The sequence below is a fragment of the Puma concolor genome, chromosome C2 (genome assembly GCF_028749965.1).
Source record: "Puma concolor isolate L17-30 chromosome C2, mPumCon1.1.hap2, whole genome shotgun sequence".
NCBI lineage: Eukaryota > Metazoa > Chordata > Mammalia > Carnivora > Felidae > Puma > Puma concolor.
Window position 1 is genome coordinate 147,842,791 of NC_141675.1, and position 24,703 is coordinate 147,867,493.

A 24,703-nucleotide genomic window follows, 5' to 3' on the forward strand; every position below is an offset into this window, starting at 1 on the left:
CGACTCTCGGAATAGCGATCGCTCCCGATTTTAACTCTCACTATCCAGTTAGTATCTTGGAAAGTACCAGATTACAGCTTAATTCTGTTGGAGAAATTAAAATCATCACGCTTAGGAAGCTATTCTAGTGACTGACTCACGTGGGTGCTTTAAGCTGTGATCAATCTCATCCAGGGCCCAGCAAGTTATTCTGGCAAAGCCTGTCTTTGAAAGGTTCCCAGCCTTTGCTTCGAGATTTGCTCACAGCCTGATTGCATTTCAGACTGGGCCAACAGAAAATCCAACTGGGAATTTATCTTGAGGTGAAAATGCCGCCTTCCTGCTTTTAAGCAAACTCTCTGGGATATCGTGAGCTGAGCCCGCGGCACCGGGCAGAACAAAGGGAGGAAAGCTGGTCACTTCCGATTGGGGGGTACATATTCATTCCCCCTACTTTCTCCGTTCCAACTCATGACTCCATGGATTGAGTCCTTTCAAGAAAAGAAAAATAGACCTTGTCATTTCCTATTGTTTCAAAGACAGACTCCAGCCTGGGAAAGATTAAGGCAAGAGGAAAGGGCCTCGTGTCCAGATGACTAAACAGCAATCTGACCTGGAAAATGCTCGATTAGTTTCTGAGGAAGGGAGGGAGCTGCAATTAAAGGCATGTGTAAAATCGTGACATTACCTCACTAAGGGAGCAAAAGGAAAGCGCTCCCAATTGGCTAACAATGAACTGGAGGAGAATGTGTTACTAATCTGTGAAGAATGTGCAGACCCAGTGAGCTGCCTCCCAGCTCTGAGCTCCCGAACTTCCTTCCTTAGAACCTGACCTCTGGCTGGAAAGCCTCCGGACCCTGGGAGAGCGAGGCATGTGCTGTCTGTGGAGGGGGGCGTCTCAGGAACAGGCCAGGCTTGTCTCCACGGAGGCTTCGGTGACACCCGTCTTGCCTATACCCCTCCGTTCGCGCACCAGGAAAACTTCTGTTCTTATCGAAGATGTCTTGGGAAGAATTCCAGCTGTTCTGGAAAATAATAATAATAATAATAATAATAATAGAGACGCCTTGTATCGTGTTTTCAAGCGAAGTCGATAGATCTCCATGTACTGACCTGAAAAATTCTGGAAGTCCTGTTATTAAGGGAGAAGTGCAAATCGTAAAATAATACGTGTGTCGTGATTCCGTTCAGGTGAAAGAAAAAGACTCAAAATAAAACTTTTTCTGTGGGTGCAGACATGTGGCTGCGTAGTGTGGGGTGAGGTGGGGGGAGGGCACAGCCCCTGGCCCACCTTTCTCTTCAGACCCCGCCTCTGTCCTTCTCTGTGAGGGGCCTCACATACTTACAGTGGACGACACAGTTCATGTATCCGTGCTCCATCCCGTCGATCCCCCCAAACAGCCACCACCTCCTTGACGTGGCATGGGACCAGGGATGCACGCACCAGCCTCAAGGACAGACCTTGTGAGATAGCCGTGCCAGCCTTGGAAGCGGTGTTGTGTCCAGGAAAGGTGGTTCATCATCTTCCTTTTACACAATCAAACCAACTTGTAATAATCTTAAATTGTCTCACACTTGGCTTATTCTTTCCCCAAAGAGGGGGAGTAAATAGAACCAGAAGGAAAATCCAGGGCAGAGGTCGGTTGTATCACCGCCGAAGCTCTTCAAAGTCTGCCAGTCGGGAAGCAGAGCCCGGAGTTCAAATTCCACCACCGCCACTCAGCAGCTATGGACCTCGGGCAATTTATTGACCTCACCGGCCCTCAGTTTCCCCATCTGTAAAGTGGAGACACTGCCTACGCATGCCTCTTAGGGTGATCGGGAAGTAGCTGTCAGTGGGGAGCTGGTGAAATTCAACAGAAGTCAGGGAAGGAAAGTGGGTCTTCAAAGAAGCAAAGGCCATGGTCAAAGACAAAAGGGATAGAAGGTGAGTGGGAAGTTTTTAAACAGGGAGTTCTTGCCAACAGTAAGATGATGAAGCATTTACAGTGTTTCTCACATAGTGAGTCCTGAGGAGCCTAGCAAAGAGAGAGACGGAAAAGACCAAGAATACGGCTGCTTGCTCGGAAGGGAGTTGTCCGTGGATGATCTGGAACCATTTCCAGATAGTGTCATGGAAACCATACATGGACCCACCATCCGACCACAATGGTTAATGAAGATATCACGTGACTTGGCTTTGGGCGAGAAGTAGCTTCATTATCTCATATTGGTAAGAAAGGCGATCAAAGAGTTACAGATGTCTTCAATGAATAAAAAAAAAGAAAATTGCAAATAAATAGATCATTCCTAACCCTGTTTGACAAACCAACACCTTCAAGACATGGGGGTCGGCGGACAAGAGGGGAAAGTAATAGGAAGGGTCTCGGTGGTAAAGAAGTGGTGTGCCCCTGACTGGTGTGGATAAATCATCCCCCTGCACCCCACCTCTGCATCCCCTCCATGACCACCTCTCACCTCTCGGCCTTGGGATCGAAGGGCGCTTCGCGTCAGTTTATGCCAACAAGAGGTTTCGTCATGACCAACCTTGGATCAGGAAGCACCCGCCTTCCCAGATTCCTCGACCACCTCCCCGCTCCACAGCAGGTGTCGTTTGTTCCCTCTGCTCTCCCAGACCCGGGACAGGGGTGGCCTCTTTCTTTCCTTCTTCCTTTGTCTGAGGCTGTGTCCGTCCAGCCTTCTGTCAATTCATTCTACAAATCTCCAGGGAGTGGCACTTTGTGCGGGGCACTGTGGAAAGCCCTGGGCATTGGTTAAGGGAGCCTGGCCCACCACCCGCTCTGACCCTCCACCCTTCCGCAGGAGGGAAGGCCCGGCTCGCACAGAGGTCAGAGTCCTGAGGTTCTGGTCCGGGGGGTGGATTTCCTCCCGAAGAAGGTGGCCGTCGTGTCACGGAGTCCACACTCTTGCTGCAGGTGCCCCTGGGGACTGCCCGCCCTTCTACAAGCCCAGCACGACAGCACTAATTACTCCCGATCCTGGCAGGACGGGGCCGGGGCCGGCAGTACAGTGGGATTAGAGCTGGAGATTCGCCCGCAGCCAGGGGAGGCGGCCTGGGGAGTGGAGGTGGGACCCGGCTCTGCCAGCAGCCCAGCAAGCCGAGCGGCCCAGGGTCTTTTCACACTGGGGCCCCGGGATGTCATCCGGGGAGCTGGTCCCCTCACTCGCAGCGCTTGGCTTTTGTTTCACGTCAGGTCAACTTAGGAAGGGTTGCGTGTTGGCCGTCTGCCCCTGGTGCATTCGAGGGCAGCCTGGCACTTCCGTGGCCAGCCCTGAGTTGGGCTCCGGTGTGGGTTCAAGCCAGGAGTGGCTGAGACCTCAAAGCCATGCCCTTCTTCCGGAGGAGAGCTGGCCCGGGGTCAGCTGGTCCCGGACCCCGTTGGCCCATCTGGGGGCTCGCTCCCCATAAGCTGTCCCGCAGAGACACACCCAGAAGGGAAGGAGTGGCCTCGGGTCCCCCACGGGCTGCGAAGGTCATAGCAGAGCCAGGGGATAGGACTGTGGAAGGCTGTCATGGGCCAGGCGGGCCAGCCCTGGGCAGTGGACCAGATGCCAGCCCGGGAATGGAGACAGGCAGGGTCCTTGTGTCCCCCAAATACTCCTGTGCACAGCCACTCGGAAGTGGCTCCCCAGTGTGGCCCTCCCCATCCACGGCACCCTCCGCCCATACCCCACCTCAGCTTCTCCCCAGTCCGGTGTGCAGGCCCCGAGGCCACCCACTGTGGGTCACCTTGCATGCACAGCCCCTCGAGGGTGACAGAGAAGAGGGGAAGGAGATAAAGGCTTGGGGGAGGGTCTGGGGTCTCCGGAGGTGTGAGGCTGAGCCATCAGTATCTCTTTGGCTTCCCACCCCCTGCCTTTCCCAGGCCAAGGACCCCAGAGCCCAGGGACCAGGCCTGGCCCTCGGCAGAGGCCACCTGTAGCCCCTGCTCAAGGCTCAACAATGCCGGTTCAAGGGGTCTAGCAGGACAGATTCCATCACTCCACGAGTCACTGAATCCGAATCAGGGTTCAGGGCCCAGGAATTCACATTCTTTAAAAAAAAAATTTTTTTTTTTTAATGTTTATTTACTTTTGAGAGAGAAAGAGAGAAAGCATGAGCAGGGGAGGGGCAGAGAGAGAGGGAGACACAGAATCCGAAGCAGCCTCCAGGCTCCGAGCCGTCAGCACAAAACCCGACGCGGGGCTCGAACTCATGAACGGTGAGATCACCACCTGAGCTGAAGTCGGACGCTTAACCGACTGAGCCACCCAGGCACCCCGAGGAATCTGCATTCTTTACAGGAGCTTCCTCTGGCAGGTGGCTGAGGGCCTGGGGCTCGCTCGGCCTGGGCTTCCTGGGCCCCATCAACTACCTGCTCACCTCTCAGAACCCAACTCCCACATCTGGTTTGGGTTTGCTCTGTACGGGATCACTTCGTTTTGCCCCAACCCATTGTTCTCTGTTCTCCTCCAGGCTCCTCTACCCTGCCGTGTACCCAGGCCATCATCAGCCGTCTCCCCTGCCCTCTGACTTCCTGTTGGGCTCAGGGAGTGGGGAGCCCCAGCAGGAGATGGGGGAGGGGAAAGAGAGGGAGGTCAGGTGTTAATTCTCCCCACCAGGTCACCTTGACTGACCGTGGCCCCCAACCACGGGTCCCTGCCCCTGTCAAGGCAGCCGCCTCTGAGCCTCACTTTCCTTCTGGGCCCGTCAGTCATGTTCATCTGTCAGGCCCGGTACCGGCTCCCGTTGGTAAAGCCCAGGCAGCGCGCTGTGCCCCGAGGTCCCCTCTCTGCTATTCACTCCTTTGTAAATAAGCCCTTCTGAAGTGTCCCAAAGTGACTATGCCATCAGTTTCCTGGGGGGGCCCCACTGTCACAGTGCCTGGGGACTCATCCCTGCCCGGTGCCCACTTTGCACTACTAGGGTTTTGCTGGGATCCTCCTTCAAGGCCAGGAGGGGGGTTACCCTCAGAGAGAGTGAACAGCTCCTTAAATTCTGCACCCTGGGTCTTACCCTGGCCTTAGCCTTGTTTTCCCTCCCTGTCCTGCCTGCCCAGGGCCCTCCCCCCAGTTCCTGCAGACTGACAGGCTCCTCTATGTGATGCCTGGGTCTCTTGAGGCCCCGTCCCGAGCATCTGTGTCTCCAGTCATCTGTGGCTGCGTGTTCGTGCCACCAGCTTAATGGGATGTGTTCCTTTCCTGAACTTCTTATCCTGGGGTTTATGAACTCTTAGGAGACCAGTGGTGCTCTTCCAGAAGTCCACAAGCCACTGAAACTCCAAGCAAAAGTTAGTGGATAGGAGAGCGTGCATCTTTCTGACTTTCTCGTCAGCTTGAAATAAGGACCGAAGGAGAGCATAGAAATGGCACCTTTTGGCACAGACCACGGCCGTGACATGTGCTAAGTGCTCCACAGCGATGAGATGTTGTGATCGCAGCAGGTTGGGAGAAGTTAACGCGTGTCTTTCCGTGTCCACGGTGTTTGTGGAACGCCTCTTAGAGCGAGCCCCGAGGCTGGTCCGGCACGTAAGTGAGCACTGGGCAGTGGCTGTAGTTGTTGGGATAAGGCTGAACTCTAGCTCCTGGGAGGCCACACGGAACAGGCCATCCCTAGAAGGTGTGAGTGTCCTCAGAGAATGCTTACTGGGAGAGAGAGTGTACCTGGGTGGGGGTGGGAGAAAAGGCCCCCCGGAACCTCAGAATGTGACCTCATTTGGAAATGGGGGCCTTGCGGATGCAATCAGTTGAGGTACGGTCGTACTGGAAGAGGGTGGGCTCTAAATCCAGGGATTGGTGTTCGTATAAGAAGAGGAGAAGGCACACAGAAGCACTCAGAGGGACAAAGGCCACATGAACACAGAGGCAGACTTTGAACGCTGCAGTTACAAGCCAAGAAACAGCCAAGAGGCAAGGAAGGATCCACCCCGTCAGACTTCGGAGGGAGCGTGGCCCTGCCAGCACCTGATTTGGGACTTCTGGCCCCTAGGACAGTGGCAGAATGAATTTCTGCTGTGTTAAGCCATCCAGTTTGTGTTCATTTGTTATAGCAGCGCCGGAGGCTGATACAGATTGATTCCCCAGCAGCTCCCGGGAACCGAAGTAGCCGAGGCATCGACCCATCCCAAGAATCCCGGCAGGAAGCAGGCGGCATGTGCCACGTGGGATCATTCCAGGCAGTTTACTCACCACGGGTGGACAGTTGAGCCCTGTTCTGTGTCAGCCACCAAGCTGGGCTGGTGGTGGGGGTGTGGCGGGGGGGGGGACATGGTGGTGCTGGTAAATATGAACTACCAGTAATCGGGGGAGAAAAAGTCCTGATTTATAGTACTCATGGGGGCGCCTGGGTGGCTCAGTCAGGTGAGTGTCCGACTTCGGCTCAGGCCATGATCTCACGGTTTGTGAGTTCGAGCCCTGTGTCGGGCTCTGTGCTGACAGCTCGGAGCCTGGAGCCTGCTTCCGATTCTGTGACTCCCTCTCTCTCTGCCCCTCCCCTGCTCACGCTCTTGTCTCTCTCTCAAAAATAAACATAGTATTTGTCGATTTCTGTGGTGTGAATACTCCTTCTATGGCCAATGCAAGCGGCCAGCGTGACATCAGCGTCTCGGAGCTGGGAAGAGACGCCCCATAACACCCCATTATAGTGTCCCGCCTCCCAGGCTCAGCAGGTGTAAATGACTTCATGGGTAATAGTAACAGGAAGTGAAATAATCAGGAAGTGATAAGTTTTGAGAAGTCATTACCTTTGTGTCTAAGATAATCTATCTAATAGTTAGCTCCTATGATTTGATGTTTCGCAGCGGCCGTGTTTAACAACCGGCTTACAAAATCCCTGAATGTTTAAGCTGGCACGGAGCTGTCTGGAGGGAGTCCGGCAGCGGAGGAGACAGGCTCCGTGAACGCAGCCACCACCTCGTGGGGCTTGTCACGTGGTGATCTGGCTCCAGTGGACTCTTGGGAAGATTTCCCGGGAGGATCTCCACCTCCGATGGCTGCGGAGCCGCCCGGAGGAAGTGAGGTCCACAGAGGGACCTTGGAATTCAGCTCTCAACTAGACCAGGGCAGCAGAGTCAGTGAAGAATGTTCTGGTAGCTACCCAGCCACATCAGCTTGTGTCTGTGAGCTCTCGGGACCCCCATTGATCCACGGGTCCCTGGAGCTGGCACAGGGGGGTGGGGGAAGGTGGGGGCTGGGCGGTCTCCAAGGTAGCTGTTCTGTCCCCTGGGGAAGGATTCCACCAAGGCGTTTGTTGTCATTGCAGACAGGGGTGGGGGGGAGGGGTTGGGGGGGGCGGGGAGTACAGTGAAGGCTGATTGTGTAGAGCCCGGGCCTCACCTCCTGACATCTCTCTCTCTTTCTCCCCCCAGGTGTGCACACGCACACATCTCTTTGCACCTCCACCATGACAGTTGTCCCCAGTACAACTGTCCCCATGACAGTTGTCCCCAGTTAGGGGCTCATTGTATCAGGAAGCAGGCCAGCACTAGGCATATTAACATGACGAAGGCAGTGTCCCTGCCTTCCAGCAGTTTACAGTCTAGTGAGAGGCCTGTGGCTGTCCAAGGCCACCTGTGTCTAGCTCTGGGGCTGATCTAAACCTTTGTTGTCACGCAGCTCTGTCCCGGTCCCCACTCTCTGCTCTATCAGTCCTGAAGGTGACAGGTGATTCTCAGTTAGCTAGAACCAGACCGGGACATAAGGCGTTATTTCCGGAGCCTCCTAAAATCCCTGCAACCCGTGTTACGTAGCGTCCTTGATGCCTATGCACTGTGACATCAAATTGACAGGGACATCGGGTCACCTGGGCCGGGTTGTAGGAGCACCTCTCCTATCTCTTTACTGCAGATATGAGGGAGACCTACCACCCCACTTCCTTGCTAAGGACCGAGGCGTTTTCCGCCGGGCAGGACCCTCGGTGCTAGAATCGGGGTGCAGGCTGGCAACCGGGATGGGGGGGTCACCTGAGCTTCCACCTCTTCTGACTGCACAGCATTGAACACCGAGGCCGGCGAGGATAGAAATCCCACGTTGCACTAAACACCCACCGGGCTCTAAATCTCGCTCTCCCTAAATCCGTGTCCCCGAGACATATTATAGCATTTGCTCCTTTTCATTTTATAAGACATGTTGAAAAATAGCCATTCATTTCTAAATCCCTCTTTTCAGTCACTTTTAATATTCTTTTTGAAAGAAAGAGAAAAAGGCTCTGGGGCCTAGAACTTCACATACTTGGCTTACGCCCAAAGGTGACTTTTTATTTCAGCAAAATTCATTCAGGGTCTTGAAAGTCAAGCGTGTGAGTATAAAATACACCTTTTGAGTCTCAGATAATGCCCTTTTCTCCTCTTGGATGGCTGAACCACCAAATGTCAGCTTGACATATTCAGTGCTCCCAGGAATGTGACCCCAGAAAAAAGAAGAAGGTGGTGGTCCTAGAGCCAGGGGGCTCCTCGGGGTCTGTTGAGGACGTCACAGGCTGGGCAGCCAAACTGGGGTTCCATCTGATCCCTCGTGGCTCAGCTGGGGGGGGGGCGCTGGCTTCGGGTGATCCCGGGGTGCAAATCCCGTCTCTGCCGCTTGGTAGCTGTATGAAGGTTGGGTGTCACCTCTGGGCTTCCAGAAGGTGGCCATCACCGTGGGAGCACTGCAGAAGGGCTGTGGCAAGAAGTGAATGAGGTCGGGAAGGCAGAGGTGCTCATCTGAGCTCACGGGCCCAGATGGCATAGCGTTCAGCAGACAGTAGCCAGCCCCAGCGTTACCTGAGGGCCGTTTCAGCCCCGACAGGTGCACCCCCTGCCCGCCCCCCTCCCTGCTTGTTGAAAAGTCTGGCTTCTTTGGTGGAAAAGATGGAATGTTTTCCTTTCTCTGCTCACTCTTCCTGTTCACCAGGCAGGTGGTTCGTGCACACGGAGTTCAAAGGAAATTTGTCTTTTTTTTTTTTTAATTAAAAAAAATTTTAATTTGTTTTTGAGAGAGAGAGGGACAGTGTATGAGCTGGGGAGGGGCAGAGAGAGAGGGAGACAGAATCCGAAGCAGGCGCCAGGCTCTGAGCTGTCAGCACAGAGCCCGACATGGGGCTTGAACTCATGAACCGCGAGATCGTGACCTGAGCCGAAGTTGGACGCCTGACGGAGCCCCCCAGGCGCCCTGAGAAATTTGTCTTCTTTGACGCAAAGGAAAACAGCGAGGGAGGCAGAAGATGGAAGGGAACCTTGACTTGCATCCTGGCCAGACCCTCGCTCACGTGCCTTCCCTGCCACCTGGGTGTTTCCCTGAACAAAACCCAGCTCATCTCACCTTGTGCCCCTAGAATGGTTCCCTCGTGCTCAGTGCCAGAGCCTGCCCACCATCCCCAAGGCCACACCCCATCACCCCCCGCTCTGCATAGCCCCCCAGGGGCAAGGAAGAGAGACCTGACATGGAGGAGATCACAAATAATGTCTTTTTAAAATCCTGTATTCTGGGCACCTGGGCGGCTCAGTGGGTTAAGTGTCCGACTTTGGCTCAGGTCATGACCTCCTGGTTCACGAGTTCGAGCCCCACGTCGGGCTCTGTGCTGACAGCTCAGAGCCTGGAACCTGCTTCTGATTCTGTGTCTGCTCTCTCTCTGCCCCTCCCCTGCTTGTGCTCTGTCTCTCTCTCTCAAAAATAAATAAGCATTAAAAAATTAAAAATAAATAAAATCAAATCCTGTATTGTAAGGTCGTCTAAAAAAACAGTGAAAGTAACATATTTGTGCATAGAGGAAAGCATCTAATAGGATGTGCTGGGATGTGTAATTCTTACGTATAAAAATATAAATATTGACTTAGTAGCATGATTCACAACAGCCAAAGGCTGGCAGTAACCCAGATGCCCGTCGACAGGCGAATGGATGAACAAAATGTGGTACACGCCATGATGGAATATGATTCGGCCCTAAAAAGGAAGGGAATCCTGACACGTGCTGCAACACGGATGACCCTTGAGGACATTATGCTGAGTGAAATAGACCAGTCACAGAAGACAAGTGATTCCACTTGTCAATCTCAATACACTTAACAGGGCTGAAGTGTGCGCTAAGGGCTAAGATCGGGGCACCTGGGTGGCTCAGTCGGTTAAGCGACCAACTTCGGCTCAGGTTACTATCTCGTGGTCTGTGGGTTCAAGCCCCGCGTCAGGCTCTGTGCTGACAGCTCGGAGCCTGGAGCCTGCTTCCGATTCTGTGTCTCCCTCTCTCTCTGCCCCTCCCCCGTTCATGCTCTGTCTCTCACTGTCTCAAAAATAAATAAAAACGTTAAAAAAAAAATGGTTAAGATCAGGGCGCCTGGGTGGCTCAGTCAGTTAAGCGTCCGACTTCGGCTCAGGTCATGATCTCCTACTCCGTGACTTCGAACCCTGCGTCAGGCTCTGTGCTGACAGCTCGGAGCCTGGAGCCTGCTTCCGATTCTGTGTCTCGCTCCTTCCCTGCCCCTCCCCTGCTCATGCTCTGTCTCTCTCTGTCTCAAAAATAAGTAAAAACACTTAAAAAAAAAACAATAAAAAAGAAATGGTTAAGATGGTAAGTTTTACGTTATGTGTATTTTACCGCAACTCAAAAACTACTTACAGAATTCATCCTTACACAATTCAGAAACCAAACACTTGGGCGAGTCTGTCAGCGGTTGACTTGGGGTCCCCCAGCTGCCCTCAGCCCCGCATTTCGCTGCCTGAGTCTGTCCTGCTGGAATGGAGGCTGTGCCCCCTCCCACCCTGGGTGGAGACACAGTGGGAACGTGCCACATGCATGAGCACCGGTGAGAAACAGACTAATCACATGGGCGCCGGGGTGCTGGTTGTGTAGGGACACGGGGAGGCATTGGGAGGGTGAACGTGGTGGGTAGGAATTGGCCCAGACGATCTTCCCACACGATCCAGCAATCGGGCTTCTTGGTATTTACCCAAACGGGTTGAAAATTCACCTCCCCAGGCGAACCTGCACACGGATGTGTGCAGCTTTCTGCATAATTCCCAAAACGGGGAAGCAAACAAGTTGTCCTTCAGTAGGTAAGTGGATAAATGGACTGTGGTCCATCCAGACAATGGAATATTATTCGGGGTTAAAAGGAAATGAGCCGTCAAGTCATGAAAAAACACGGAGGCAACGCTAATACCCATTACTAAGTGAAAGAAGCTAATCTGAGAAGATTACAAATGTGCTTAGAGAGGCAGAGGGAGGTCCGACACATGTAGAAGAGAAGACGCACGTGGAGACCAGAATGTGAAGCTGAAGGCGGGGACGGGGGCGTCCCCGCAGCCGCCAGAGGCTGGAGGAGGCAAGGAAGGAATCTCTCCAGAGCCTTCAGAGGGAGCATGGCCCCGCCGACACCTTGATTCGAGCCCGGTGATGCTGATTTTGGCCTTCTGGCCTCCAGAACTTCGAGATAATAAATTTCTGTTGTTGAAGTCGGCAAGTTTGCGGTCATTTGAATCAGCGGCCACGGGACGTCATCGTGAGATGCATCCAGCCTTACCGTGTAAATCTACACGTTCGCGAACATAACTGCGGTGCAAATTGCTACAGGTGAGTTTAGGAGGTCAAAGGATATGCCATATTTTAAAATGTGGGAGATTTTTAGCAGGACGTCCCCCATCCCGGGGGTCCTAACATGCCCTCCTGCCACTACGAACAGGATTGCCCGTCTTCCTCCCTGGGGGTCTCGCGCGAAATTCTGCGGACAAGTGACCTCCTAAGCCTAGCTCAGGCCTGCAGAGTGTGAACGGAAGCGAGGCGTGCCACAGAGTAATTGAGATACTCTGGATCCTGCAGTCTGTCTTTTCCTGCACACCAGCTGGAAGCCAATTCCAAGGTCCTGGGCAATGCTAGAGCCCCCATGATGGAAGAAGCCTGAGTCCCTGAATCGCCAGACGGAGAAATCCTGCCCACCTACTGGAAACATCCATGGAGGACTGTTACGTGAGGGAGAAACACATTCCTACTGTGATAAGCTTCTGAAATGTTGGGGTACGTTACATTACCTTAACTCCTACGCTAGGATATTACTTTCTGTATGAAGCACCAGATCCATTTTTCTGAGGACACGCTTTGGGGAGTGTTCACTTATACAGTGTTAAGCATGACATTAGCTGCTCTCTATTCTTTACCATGTTGAGAAAGTATCCCTCGTTTCATGGGTTACCAAGAGCTGTTTTTGTTTCTTTTATCGAGAATAGGCACCACGGGGGATACCGAGCCTGGGGGGGGGGGCTCCATCAGTTAAGCATCCGACTCTTGGCTTCGGCTCAGCTCACAGTTTGTAGGATCCAGCCCTACGTGGGGCTTTGGACTGACGGTGCGGAGCCTGCTTGGGATCCTCTCTCTCTCTCTCCCCCTCTCTCTCTCTGCCCCTCCCCTGCTTGCACTCTCTCTCTTTCTCAAGATAAATAAACTTTAAAAAATTTAAAAAAGAAGAATGGGTATTGATTTATAAAACACCATTGTAGTATTTGTGGAAATAATAAGCTTTTTTCCCTTTCAACTACCAAGGCACTGACTGCGTCACGTTAATATCTCTCCTAAGGTTGAAAGAGCCGCGTGTTCCTAAAAACCGTGTGTCCTTGGATACGGTATTGTTCGTAGGCTGTTGGATGCAAAGGAATGATCAGAACAAAATCATAGATTGGCGAGTTCTTTAAAACATGAGTTGTCAATTTCAAACTTTCAATTTCAGTTGAGGAAGCAAAAATAAATAAATAAATAAAGCCTGATGAGAACCGGGTTGTTATGTGGATGGAGAGGATTTGTTTTAAGATGGGGCCTACTGGGGCACATTGCGTGATTCAGTCGGTTAAGCGTCCGACTTGGGCTCAGGTCAAGGTCTCACGGTTCATCGGTTCGAGCCCCGCGTCGGGCTCTGTGCTGACAGCTCAGAGCCTGGAGCCTGTTTCGGATTCTGTGTCTCCCTCCCTGTCTCTGCTCCTCCCCTGCATGCACTCTGTCTCTGTCTCTCTCTCTCTCAAAAATAAACATTAAAAAGTTTTAATAAAATAAATGTGAAACGACGGTGGCCACTACTGCATGTGTATTTATGAATGGGATGACACCATAAGAAAAGTGACGCTGTGGAAGGGGAAGGCTGGAAATGCCAGAGCTGTGTCCTTGCAGGGGACAGAATCATGTGAACGGCCTTGGCTGGAGCCTGGGTGGCTTTTCCCTGAAACGGGGGGAGGGGGGAGGGATGGGGAAGGGATAGGGAGGCAGCACACGCAGCATCTCTGGGCCCAGAGGATCTTCTGCTTTCTCGGTGAGCTCTGAGCTCGGAAGCGGGTAGCGTTGGGGGGAGGGCTGGAGACCCGGCGAGAGGAGGCTTGACATTGCTGTTCTAGGGAAGAACTCAGGCACCAGGGGCGTCCAGCCCTCTCCCCGTGACCTTGAGGCTGGGGTTCTCCCCACTGTGCTAAGCTGGAATGTTGTTTTTATTTTATTTTGTATTAAAAAAAATTTTTTTAATGTGCATTTATTTTTGAGAGAGACAGAGACAGAGTGTGAGCAGGGGAGGGGCAGAGAGAGAGGGAGACACAGAATCCGAAGCAGGCTCCAGGCTCTGAGTTGTCAGCACAGAGCCCTGCCTGGGGTTCGAACTCGTGAACCATGAGATCATGACCTGAGCGGAAGTCAGACGCTTAACCGACTGAGCCCCCCAGACGTCCTGAGCATACCAGGGGTTTTACAGGTGCACCGCAAGTTCCCCCGAGGGTCAGATGGAAGCTGTGTGCAGGCAGGCGTGGAGGCTGGGAAGTGGATGAGGATGAGAGATACCCCAGGAACCTTGGGCTTCTTGGGACCATCATAACTGTGGATAAAAGACACGATGGGACCACCCGGGATGGTCCCCAAACAGATCACAGACTCATGGAGCCCCGGATCCTCTCCATCCTTGTGGAGTTCCTCATTCGACAACTTTCTATTGAAATTTGACCCTGTGGCAGGTACGCTGAGACCCCAGCCAGACCCAGGACTTGAGCCTGAGGCCATGATATGCCCAGTCCAGGAAAACTCAGTTGTCACTTGGCCTCCAGAGGGTTTTACTATCCTCAAATCAGGTCTCCGGAAGCTGTGAATAATAACCAGGCCTTCTGGAACTCTTTCTCTGGGCCACGCTACCTAAGGCGTATTTCGCTTCATCCACACAACAACGTTGTGAAATAAAGTACTATCATCATGCCCGTTCTGCAGACGAGGAAAGTGGGGCACACAAGGATAAATGAACTCCCTCGGATTTCACAGCTGCCAGGTGGTTGTGTCAGGATTTGAACACGAGCCCCTGGTCTTCACCCGTGCTCCCCTGCCTGCCACCATCACAAGAGAGGACCGAAGACACCTAACCGGACCCAAGTGGGTCGCATAAGGGGCGCTGCTCAACGGCCCCACCTCCAGAGTTTAACAGACTTTACCTTTGATTCAGAAATTCCTTCCCCAACCTCCCCCCAAAAGTAACTGGCCAGTGATCAGCCCCTCTTTGTGTGTCCCTCTCTCGGGGTCAGACGGTTGAACGTCGCTCGCAGTGGTAACTGATCATTTCAAAACTGCCAGCCGAGCATACTCAGTAGAGGAAAACGTGAAGGCCGCCAGATGAGATGTTGATTCAGGAACAGTAAGTGATTCCCACATTTGTCAATGTGACAGTCCAGTGCCATAGCATCTGGCTCACTTCCACTAAGAGTGGAACTCAGGAAGACGTTTGGGAGCATTCCCCGTTTTCCTCTGCCAGGAGGGCTCTCTTCAGTCCGCCAACATCCTGTCATTGCAGAAATGGGCATAAGTGCAGTGACAGGAGCGTGAGATGGGTTGTATTGCTACCCCGGTTAGCCTGGGTTCACCTGCGAGTGACTGCGTCCTGAAAATAGTGACTGAGCCCAGAACAGAAGAACACACACAGACCGTCCCGAGTGGGACGGTGGCCCATGATGGCACAGACCCAGGCTCCTTCTATCTTGTTGCTCTGCCACATGTGGCTTTCTTTCCCAGGGTCATCTCATAGTCCAACATGACTGCTGGAGTCCAGCCATTACGTCTGTGTTCCAGGTGTCAGAAAGGAGAAAGGAGAAGAGGAAGAAGTCACTTTATTTTTATGTTTATTTTTATTTGAGGGGCGGGGGGGGGGTAGAACGAGTGGGGGAGGGGCAGAGAGAGAGGGAGTCAGTGCCTCAGAAACAAACTCTGCACTGTCAGCAGAGAGTCTGATGAGGGGCTCAAATTCACAGACCTTGAGATCATGACCTGAGCTGGACACCGGCCGAGCCACCCAGGTGTCCGGAGGAAGAAGCCGCTTTAAAAGACGTGTGTCCCCGTGTTACTCCCATCCTTTCTTTTTAATTTCTTTGTCCGGGGTTTGATCACGTGGCTACCCCCCCACCCCCCAACGACAACGAAGGATGGGGAATGCGGCGATTTAGTCTCAGCACGGAGTCCAGCTTCCAGAATTAACTACTGCTCTTTTACTGAAAGAAAGGAAAGAATCGCTGTTTGGAGACAAGTCACAGCCTTGGTCGTGGTCTTCCTGCTGACCTGTAAGAACGAAGGGCAAGGCCACGGGCCCAGGAGCAACTAGGAGACACGCATGTGGCTGGTGCTGGCACCTGGACACTCTCTGCGGGGGAAACGTATACAAGCAAAGCGCCCAGAGGTGGTTTCTGCCTCCCTCAGAGAAGCCTGAGTTTGGAGCCAAGAAGGGGGCTATTTAAAGGAAAACAAAAAATCAGACTGCATCTGTCTCCTGGCCAACTCCAGAGGCATCCACGGTGTTTTGTCACGTCAGGGATGAGGTCCTGGTACGATGGAGTCCCTCCCGGTCCCCGTTTCCCTGAAATCCAGCTAATCCTGCCAATCGCGGAGGAGCCTTGACAACATCAGAGTCCCGGCCCACCTCTCATCAGGTGAGACCAGTTATCTGAAGTGCTCAGCCCGGCTTCCTCAGGCTCGGTAAGCCGCCCACGTAGGAGGAGACTCAGCTGGGTCAACCTCAGGGCCCCCAGACCTTGCCTCTGTGACAATCACAGACGGCACTCTTCCTCTAGATGGATGTACCTCCTGGACACATGGCTTGGTTTGAAAAATTAGAAAACGTCACTCTCTCTGGGTAGACACGGCTCCGTTCTCTATCTCAGCCCCCCGCCCCGTGCCTCTCGGCCAGGAGCACTTGCGCTGTGCACAACCTGAACGGCGGTGCACGGCAGCCCTGATCATGAAGATACAGACTAGGGGCTGGCATCATGTTTCCTGATCACCCAAACAACCATGACTGCTTGTTTCCCAAGCATAAGGAATACTTCTTAATCCTGCCCCGTTGATATATGGCTTTCCCTCCGGCCTGCAAAGCTGGAGGTGATAGAGCAAAGCAGTTAACTCTTCTTGAGTACGTGGTTCTCCGAATCTGAGGACCCAGGGGCCTGCCGAGGACGGGCTTCTGCCCTCCCCCCACCCCGATTTCACTCGGCCACCGCTGTTCTTCTTGACAGCCCACTTGGCCTCCAGCTCCTGAAACTCTTTGTCACAGTGACAAAATCTTGAGCGAATGTGTAACTGGGCTGTGTTTGTATCCAAGGAAGTGCTACATTTCCCACAGCTTTTTATATAAACTTCCTTTCATTAAAACAGCCCAGCACGCATCTGCGTTCACAGGCTGCGAACGTTGCTTTGAGATTCTAAACTTAGCAGCTCTTTGACCCCTCCCGGGTCCCCAGATATGGGTTCAGACGGAGCCTGCACTCGGGGAGGGGAAACCTCTAGTGCCTGCACCCCAGCCATTGGACCGGTGTGACCAGGAATGGGGGGGGGGGGCGGGCAGGGCGGCCGGCCGCGGGGTAGGGCTCAGGAGCCCACGCGGGGGAACAGCAGCCACGAAGGGCCACGCCCTGGAGGAGTGATAGCTGTCCAGGCGCTCCCCACGCACCCCGTCTTGAGGGGGAAGCCGTGCCCTTCAGCACTGAGCAGAGGCAGGCAGCAGATCTGAGAACAAATTGCAGGCCGTGATCTCGGCGACACCCCCCGCCCCCCCCAAATGCCACTGTTTTTGTTCCATCCTCATGTTTTAAAAGGAAAGCTCTATTATTATGCAGGGCAGTGAGGCCATCAGGTCGGGAGACAACTACCACTGAAAAGGTTGTTATTCACAGTTCCCTGGAGGAGGGGCCACACGGGGAAGCACCAGGGCCGGTCAGGGGGTGGGGGGCGAGGGGAAAATGTGGCCAAGAGCCTCTGCGTGGTTTAACGGGGAGCAACGGGCGACACGGGGCAGGCAGGCGTGGGCCCCACGGTGGCCTCTTGCACTCTGCCCCTTCCCCGTCCTTCTGCCGGACGCACAGGCGCGGTACCCGGAGGCACAACAGCCTTCTTGCAACACGAAGAAGACAGCTTCGCGCCGGTGATGGTGGTGAGAGGGCAGGAAGCCTGGGCGGCTCGATGGCTTGCACGGTCCTACGAGGTGGGGCGATGCTGCTATTTCCAGCGCACGGAGCACAAAACTGCAGCTCGGAAGGTGAATAAATTACCCGAGATCTTGCAGCTTTTTAAGCGACAGAGCCTGCTGCGGACTGAACTGCGTGCTCCCAAACTCAAACACGGAAGCCCTCACCTTTCTATTACCTTAGATTGTGAAGGCGTTTGGAGATAAGGTCAGACAGGGTCATTGTTGCGGGCTGGTCTCGGCGGAACAGTAACCAGTGCTGTGGTTGGACGGGCCCGCCTGGTTCTCGCTCTGGTGGCAGATGTCCTTCAGTGACAACCATCAGGGAACTTTGAAATAAAGGTTTCTTACTTACAGGACCTGGAAGTTACACAGCACACCTGGGGCCACACAGCAAGGTCCCAGAGAGAGAGAGAGAGAGAGAGAGACAGAGTTAGTGTGTGAGTGCCCAGTCCTGGAATTCTACTTTTATTGGGGTTGAAGGCGGGGACTAGGGTTTTGAGGGTTCATACTCTACTGGTGAACTTAAAATATAGGCCTAGGAATTCGAAGGGTGGGAAGAGAAGAGAAAAAAAAAAAAGCAAGAGGCCCAAATGGTCTGTTATCTGAGTCAACCAAGATGGCTGAAACAAGGAGACCGGCAGGTGGGGAGCTGGCTCTTTACCCAGTTCCGTGGCCGGTCGTGTGTTTACCGGAGAGACGTCTTTGGAGTAGATGCCTCCACCATCAAAGCTGGAGCGAGGCACGAGCACTGAGAAGAGAGCACTGAGAAGAGAAGAGACACTGAGAAGAGAAGACCTTATCACTGTGGTCAGGAGGGTGGCGCTCTAACCCCAGGGGACAGGTGTCCTTCCAGGAAGGGGAAGAGACATCAGGGGTGCACTGAGGCAAGGCCATGTGAGGACACAGCGGGAAGGTGGCCGGGTGCAAGCCAAGGACAGCGGCCTTGGGAGAAACCCATCTGCCGACACCTTGCTCTCGGACCTCCCGATCCACTGTTCTGGAGGCTGGTGGTGGGAGGGGGGCTGCCCTCCTGGGACCCTTGGCCAGGCTGGAAACCACCTTGGTCTTCCCCTAAGGAGACCTGTGGGCTTCCGCTTCCTCTTCAGCTACTCAAGCATTTGACGTCGACCCGGCTTCCTCGTCTGAACTTAGCCCCTCAACCTCATCCTCCATACCCAGCCTTACCACGGACGGGGGGCTCCGGAGACCCACCTTGGAACCCCACCCCAGTCGCGTTTTGGAAGACTAAGAGCGAGAGAAATGTGGCAGGAGGCAGAACATCCGTACCCTGTGGTTTGTGGTTTATAGCCAGCATCAACCGGGAGCTGAATTTTGTCAAATGCCTTGTTGGCGTGTGTGGACGTGATCACGTGGTTCTTCTCCCAGCTCTGTGAAGAGGATAGATTTCCTGATATTAAACCGCCCTGCATTTCTGGGAAAAAATCCCACTTGCTCGTGACATATTAAACGTGTTTGGGGATTCTCTCTGCTTCTGGCTTTATGAAAAAATGTTCGCGTCGGTATTTGTTAGTGACAGACTGTCTTTGTCAGGTCTGCTAGCGATGTTCTATTAGCTTCATGGAAGTAACACAGAAGCTTACGTTCTTTTTCTGTGCTTTGTGATGGTTCAGGCACCTTTGTGATCAACTGGTCTTTAAGGTTTTCATAGGGTCCCTTGGTGAGTTTTGTGTTTGAGTTTTCTCCTTTTCTTCCGTGACAGCTCTCTGCATACACATTTTATCTCTACTTGGGTTGATTTTGGTACATTTGACTTTCTTAGAAGTTTATCCATTCTATCCAGGTTTTTAAATTTGTTTGCCTAAACTAGCGCTAATATATATATATATGTATATATATATATATATATATATACATACGTATGTATATATATACATACGTATGTATATATATATACATACATATGTATATACATATATATATACATACGTATGTATATACATATATATATGTATGTATATATATATTGGTGCATTCAAAACAACCTCAGCCAGTCCCCTGACTCTATTTGCCACTTGCGGGACAATATCGAGAAAACCTGAGCACACACCACATAGAATTGCACACCTGATGACTCCTGGTCTCAAGCTCTGAGTCAGCCGCTCACAAGGCTTCGGTACATAGTTCAAAGGCTGAGCCTCGATCGTTGCAACTAGGGGGGAGGCCTCGGACCCAGGGGCGGGGGATGTAGGGAGAAAAGGAGATTTCTAGTGGGATCAAGTTCGAACAGAACAAGCATCCACACCCAAGCATTGAACGAGCTGTGAGTGGAGGCTATAGACGGAGCCGATGGGAGTCACCGATCGTCTTATTTTTAAAAATTCTTCTAATTATTTTTCTCTTGTCATTTACTTTGTGTATTTTTGGCTCTTTCTTTCTTTCTTTCTTTTTTTAATTACGCCAGCTAGTAGTTTTCCAATTTTGTTGATTTCTCAATCCACTGGTTTTGAGGTATTAGTGAAACACTCTTTTTCAACTTGTTACATTTCTGCTTTGACCTCCATTGATTCCTTCCTTCTGCTTTCTTTTATTTACTTTGTTGGTCCTTTGCTAGTTCTTTATTTAGGTGTTTAATGATTTATAGTTTCTGATATTTACTACTAGATATTTTTGTAGATATTGTTGGAGCAGAATCATATACTTGCTGTTCTGTTCATATCATTACTTTCTAGAAATTGTACAGCTTTGGAATAGCTCCCATCTGGCAAGCGTGTATCTCAATATATGTGTTTGAAGGATGCCTGGGTGGGTCAGTCGGTTAAGCATCTGACTCTTGATTTCAGCTCAGGTCATGATCTCATGGTTAGTGGGATGGAGCCCTGTGTTGGGCTCTGTGCTGATGGTGCAGAGCCTGCTTGGGATTCTCTCTCTCTCCCTCTCTCTCTGCCCCTCCCCCCTCTCAAAATGAATAAATAAACATTAAAAAAAAGATACATATGTCTGATTTCCAGGAGGAAGGGCCTTTCCGTGGGTTGGATGTTAGTGCTCAAAAACTGGCCCGGGGTTCCCTGGGTGCTGACTGTTAGGGCCTCCCCCTCCCCCAGAGTGGGGGGCTGTGGGGTCTAACAGGTGACTGGAAGTGGCCTCAGGGAGGGGCCCTGCAGAGACGTGTGGTCGCTGAGATGGCCTGAGGAAGACAGGACCGGAACGCAGCTGGAGTGAGGAAAGGCAGACACTGGGGGGTCCAAGGGGGGCTCTGGGACCCCCGACTCTCATCCCTGGGATGGGGGTAGTGTGGACGTCTACATACCCAGCTCCACACGTTCCACCAGAAGCTTCCCAGAGACACTTCTCTTCCTCCTTGCCATTTTTGGACACAGGTTTTGTCGCTTTTCTGTTTGGTAGAACTTCTGTCTGTGGCCCTTTGGAGACACCCAAGACTGGGGGGAAGCCTCCAAGAGCAGGAAAACCTGCACCCCCACGTGGAGCCGTGCTGTGTGGCACTGATTCAGTCTGAGGCTGCTCGTCCTCTGAAAACTGTTGGATGATCAGGGGCGGGGGGGGGGGGTGCCCCTGGGTGACTTAGTCAGTTAAGCGTCCAATGCTAGATTTTGGCTCAGGTCACGAACTCACAGTTCGTGGACGGAGTCCTGCGTCGGGCTCTGTGCTGACAGCGTGGAGCCTGCTTGGGATTCTCTCTCTCCCTCTTTCTGTCCCTCCCCTGCTTTCTCTCTCTCTCAAAATAAAGTAATATGCTTCAAAAACATGGTAGATGATCTTTCAGGGTGTGTTCTGTGTGATGACAAAATGTCCTGGATTCCGCTAACGATTCTGCTCCTAAAATGAAATTCTGATCAGGTGACGGCTTCCCCAGTCGAGAAAGCCTCGAGGCTCACATTCGCTGAGGAATTCTGCAGGCCCCCAATCGGGTTGTGACAAAAGCACGGACGCTGTGCTCCGTTAGGCCCAGAGTGACCCCAAACCCTGCCCGGCACCAGGAGGTCCCGCGTTCAGCCAAAGCCTGCGGAAGCAGGAGCCTCCCTCAGGCAAAACCAGACCCTAGCAGGTGCCGGAACTTTGTCACTGACCGTGAGGCGTGGCCTTGTGAAGAATTAGCACCCCCACCCCTGACTCTAGCCCCACCCCTCCCTTTATCCAGAAGGGCCAAGGCACAGCAGCCCTTGAATGAAGACAAGACACTGTCCCTTCACCGCCCCGCCCCCCCGCCCCCCATCGACATCAGCCTCGCCTGCTTCAGAAAATGTCAGAGTCCTTGCTTCTGGAGGGGAAGAATTAAAATCTACAACAATGCCCGGCCTCCAGAGCTCCCAGTCCATTCAGGGAGACGACATATAAACAGACAGCAGCCCCAGTGGGGTTGGGAAAGTGCTGAAATGCGGGGCCATCCGGGAGTGGAGACAGAAGCCACTTCGCAGCCTTCCCGGGGCTGGGGAAGGAAGTTAGGCGTTAGGTACACGATGCCTCAGCTGAGAAAAATACTATGAGTATTTAAATATATAATGAAGAAATCGATTTATATACTGCTCTTGTAACTCTAGTGTGAGACACATTTGAATTTTGGTTCTCGTACATTTGAACGTGTGAGACACATTTTGAAATTCACAGTTTCACAGCTTCAATCAGGCATTCATAAGGCGGACCATTTTTGCTAACGGTGCCATCACTCCTCTACCTGCGTTCACCGATTTGGGGGTTCCTATGGCACAAAGCTATTAAAATCCCATATTCAATAAGGTAAATCATACTTACATCCCCAGGCAAAATCAAGAGCTGTCCGGCTCAAAAACTCTTTCATCAGTCAAATGTAAATTACCTCGAGAAATGCCAAGCGTTTTCCGGCCCCGGAAACTGTTGCCAGAGAAGGTGGACATCTGTTCCTGTGAGCTGAGTTCATTTTGTGAAGGTCTACTAGTTAAACTCAAAGCAGCTCTCAGTTTTGGGGTTTTGCTTTGCATATCAATGCCCTTGATTGTCTTATCTTCATCTCTTTCACTTTACAACGTAAGCGATTTAGTCATACCAGAGGATTCTGACCCAAAGACTGGAGTGCAGTTTTGTATTTTGAGTGCATCTTGTATTTTGCAAATTTATCACTAAAACCCACAGTTGCTGAGCCTATGGGATCCATTCGGGCACAATGCAAAGGGGATAACAAGAAATGAGAACCCACTAGAATAATGCTGCTATTGTGTCTGCCTACTTTGTTTGTGGGTTGGGGGGGGGGTGGGAAGGGGGAAGGGCAGTATTCGGCAGGGGGAGGCCCGTGGACATTCACTGCACCGCGGTCCTGAAATCCACATCACGCGCACATGGCTCCACCTTATTTCAAGATGATGTTGCAGATGAAGGGGCAGAGTGAAGGGCTCCGGCGTGTTGTCCTGTTCGTCGGCCACGCGCTGGTGGCCACCGGGCCACCCAGAGTACGATGACCTCTCGATGGGCCACGGAAAAATGATAAAAGGTGTTGGGTACCATGGGCTGCTGTGCCAGGGGCACTCGGGAGAGGTTTAGGGTGAAAACAGTGACACAGCTGTGGGTATGCGGCCGCCCAACAGCCAACGGCGGGATCAGGGATCATACGGGTGATTTGGTGCTTTTGCCCCTGCCTCGTGGCCCAAGCAGCAGGACAGACGTGGCTGTGGTTCTCCTGGTCTGAATGTATAGAATTCAATCTATCCAGACCAACGGTAGCCCAGGACCTAGCGTGTGGGAATTCGTGGGTCGGCTGATCTCTGAATCCATGCTGGCGTGCCCCAGGGTCCTCTGGGGGGGACACGACCCGGACTCTTCCTTTTCGTCGTTTGGGGCAGCGGTTTTCAGAGCCGAGTCAAGCTTCTGTTTTGCTTCAAGCCCGTCAAGGGTGGGCTTGGGCATCATTCGCCTTCAGAGGCTGGTGAGCCAGAGCCGTCTCGGGACCCGAAGTCCCACGGTTGTTGGCCTGAGACCCTAAGATCATCTCAGGTTGCCACCTGCCCACCGTGGAGGCGCCTGGCCGCTGCTCGCCGGCCGTCGGGTCAGTGTCTACGATTAGGCGTACGTGGAAACTCACCAGCAGAGTTAACGCAGACTCTGGGGCCAGCAGGTGGGTTTTTTAGGGGCCTCATCTTGGGCACATGAACCCCTCTGGGCTGTACTTTCCTTGTTTGTGAGATGACAACAGTCCTAGTTTCTTCCGAACTCGGCTGTTGTGAGGGATCCGGGAGAAAATGCGCGTAAAGCATTTCATGTAACCACCTGGGAGACAGGAAGGTACAAAGGCTGGCTGCCGTTGCCAGGACGTCTCACGCTGAACTTTTCCAGGGAGTCCCACCGTCTCTCTCCTTGAACTTGGGCCGGAAGGGCTTTTCTGCAACAGGGGGTCACGACTCCGGGGATCTGGCGGCAGGGGGAGAGCGTGGTGGGGCGGTTTCTGAAGCTTTGCAAGACAATTCCACGAGGCTCAAGGCCACTGTGCTCTGAGCCTGTGGCCGTTAATTTCAAGATGGATGGCACATTCTTTGCAGAGAGGTTGCCAAGGAACGAGGTAATCCTGTGACAGAAATACCGCCCGGGGCTTTCGGTTTGCTGGCCCGGAGGGCTTTAGGTGGTGTCAGATTTTATTACTAGCATTCCTGGTCTCCATGAAATAACCACGGGAGAACACAAATTGCGTCAAAGGACGCATCTACGGGCCCTGATTAGCGCCGCACAGAAAACAGGCACTTCGTTTCCTTCTGATGCTGATCCAAAGATGGGTTAAAAAAAAAAAAAAAAAAAAAAAACACAAGATCAAGTACCTTTAGGCTGGTCTGTAACCTCCCATCTGGTCAGGTGACCTGCCCATAAACTGGCTCCTCAGCAAGTCAGCCGCGTGGCCTCTTGGCCCCAGCCTCGCTAGCCACGTGACCAAGGTTGGCTCCACCTTCACTAGCCAAGTGACCAGGGATGACTCAGGTCACCCTTTCAGATCGCCACCGGCCTCCTCAGTGGGTGATGTGCAGTGAATTAACCCACGTCCGCTCGGTGGGCACATGGCGGGCACCAGCGACCGCCAGCCCCCCCTTTCCTTACAGATGGCTGCAAAGGGGGCGCTCTGTCCCAACAGAGGGGGCCTGGAGGTTTTGCGGGGGAGAAGGGCAGCCGGAGGGGACCGTACTTTTTACCAGCGTATTCAATATGGAAGCATAGTGTGAGGTAGTACTTTAGTAATTTCTTTTTGTTTTGCGAGAGAGAGGGAGAGAACACGCCTGCCTTCGGGGGAGGGACAGAGAGAGAGGAAGAGAGAGAATCCCAAGCAGGTTCCACACTGTCGGTGCAAAGCCCAGTGCGGGGCTTGATCTCACCAGACCATGACCTGAGCC

General features: G+C 52.8%; 1 long non-coding RNA gene across 1 annotated transcript; it reads right to left on the bottom strand.

The window, feature by feature from the left end:
- Positions 1–15,084: 15,084 nt before the first annotated feature.
- On the bottom strand, positions 15,085–19,192 carry LOC147577589 (uncharacterized). Its single transcript, XR_015240420.1, has 3 exons — positions 18,046–19,192; positions 17,561–17,741; positions 15,085–15,417 (listed from the first exon to the last, which is right to left on the bottom strand). It is a non-coding gene; the product is annotated as an uncharacterized LOC147577589 (long non-coding RNA).
- Positions 19,193–24,703: the final 5,511 nt, after the last annotated feature.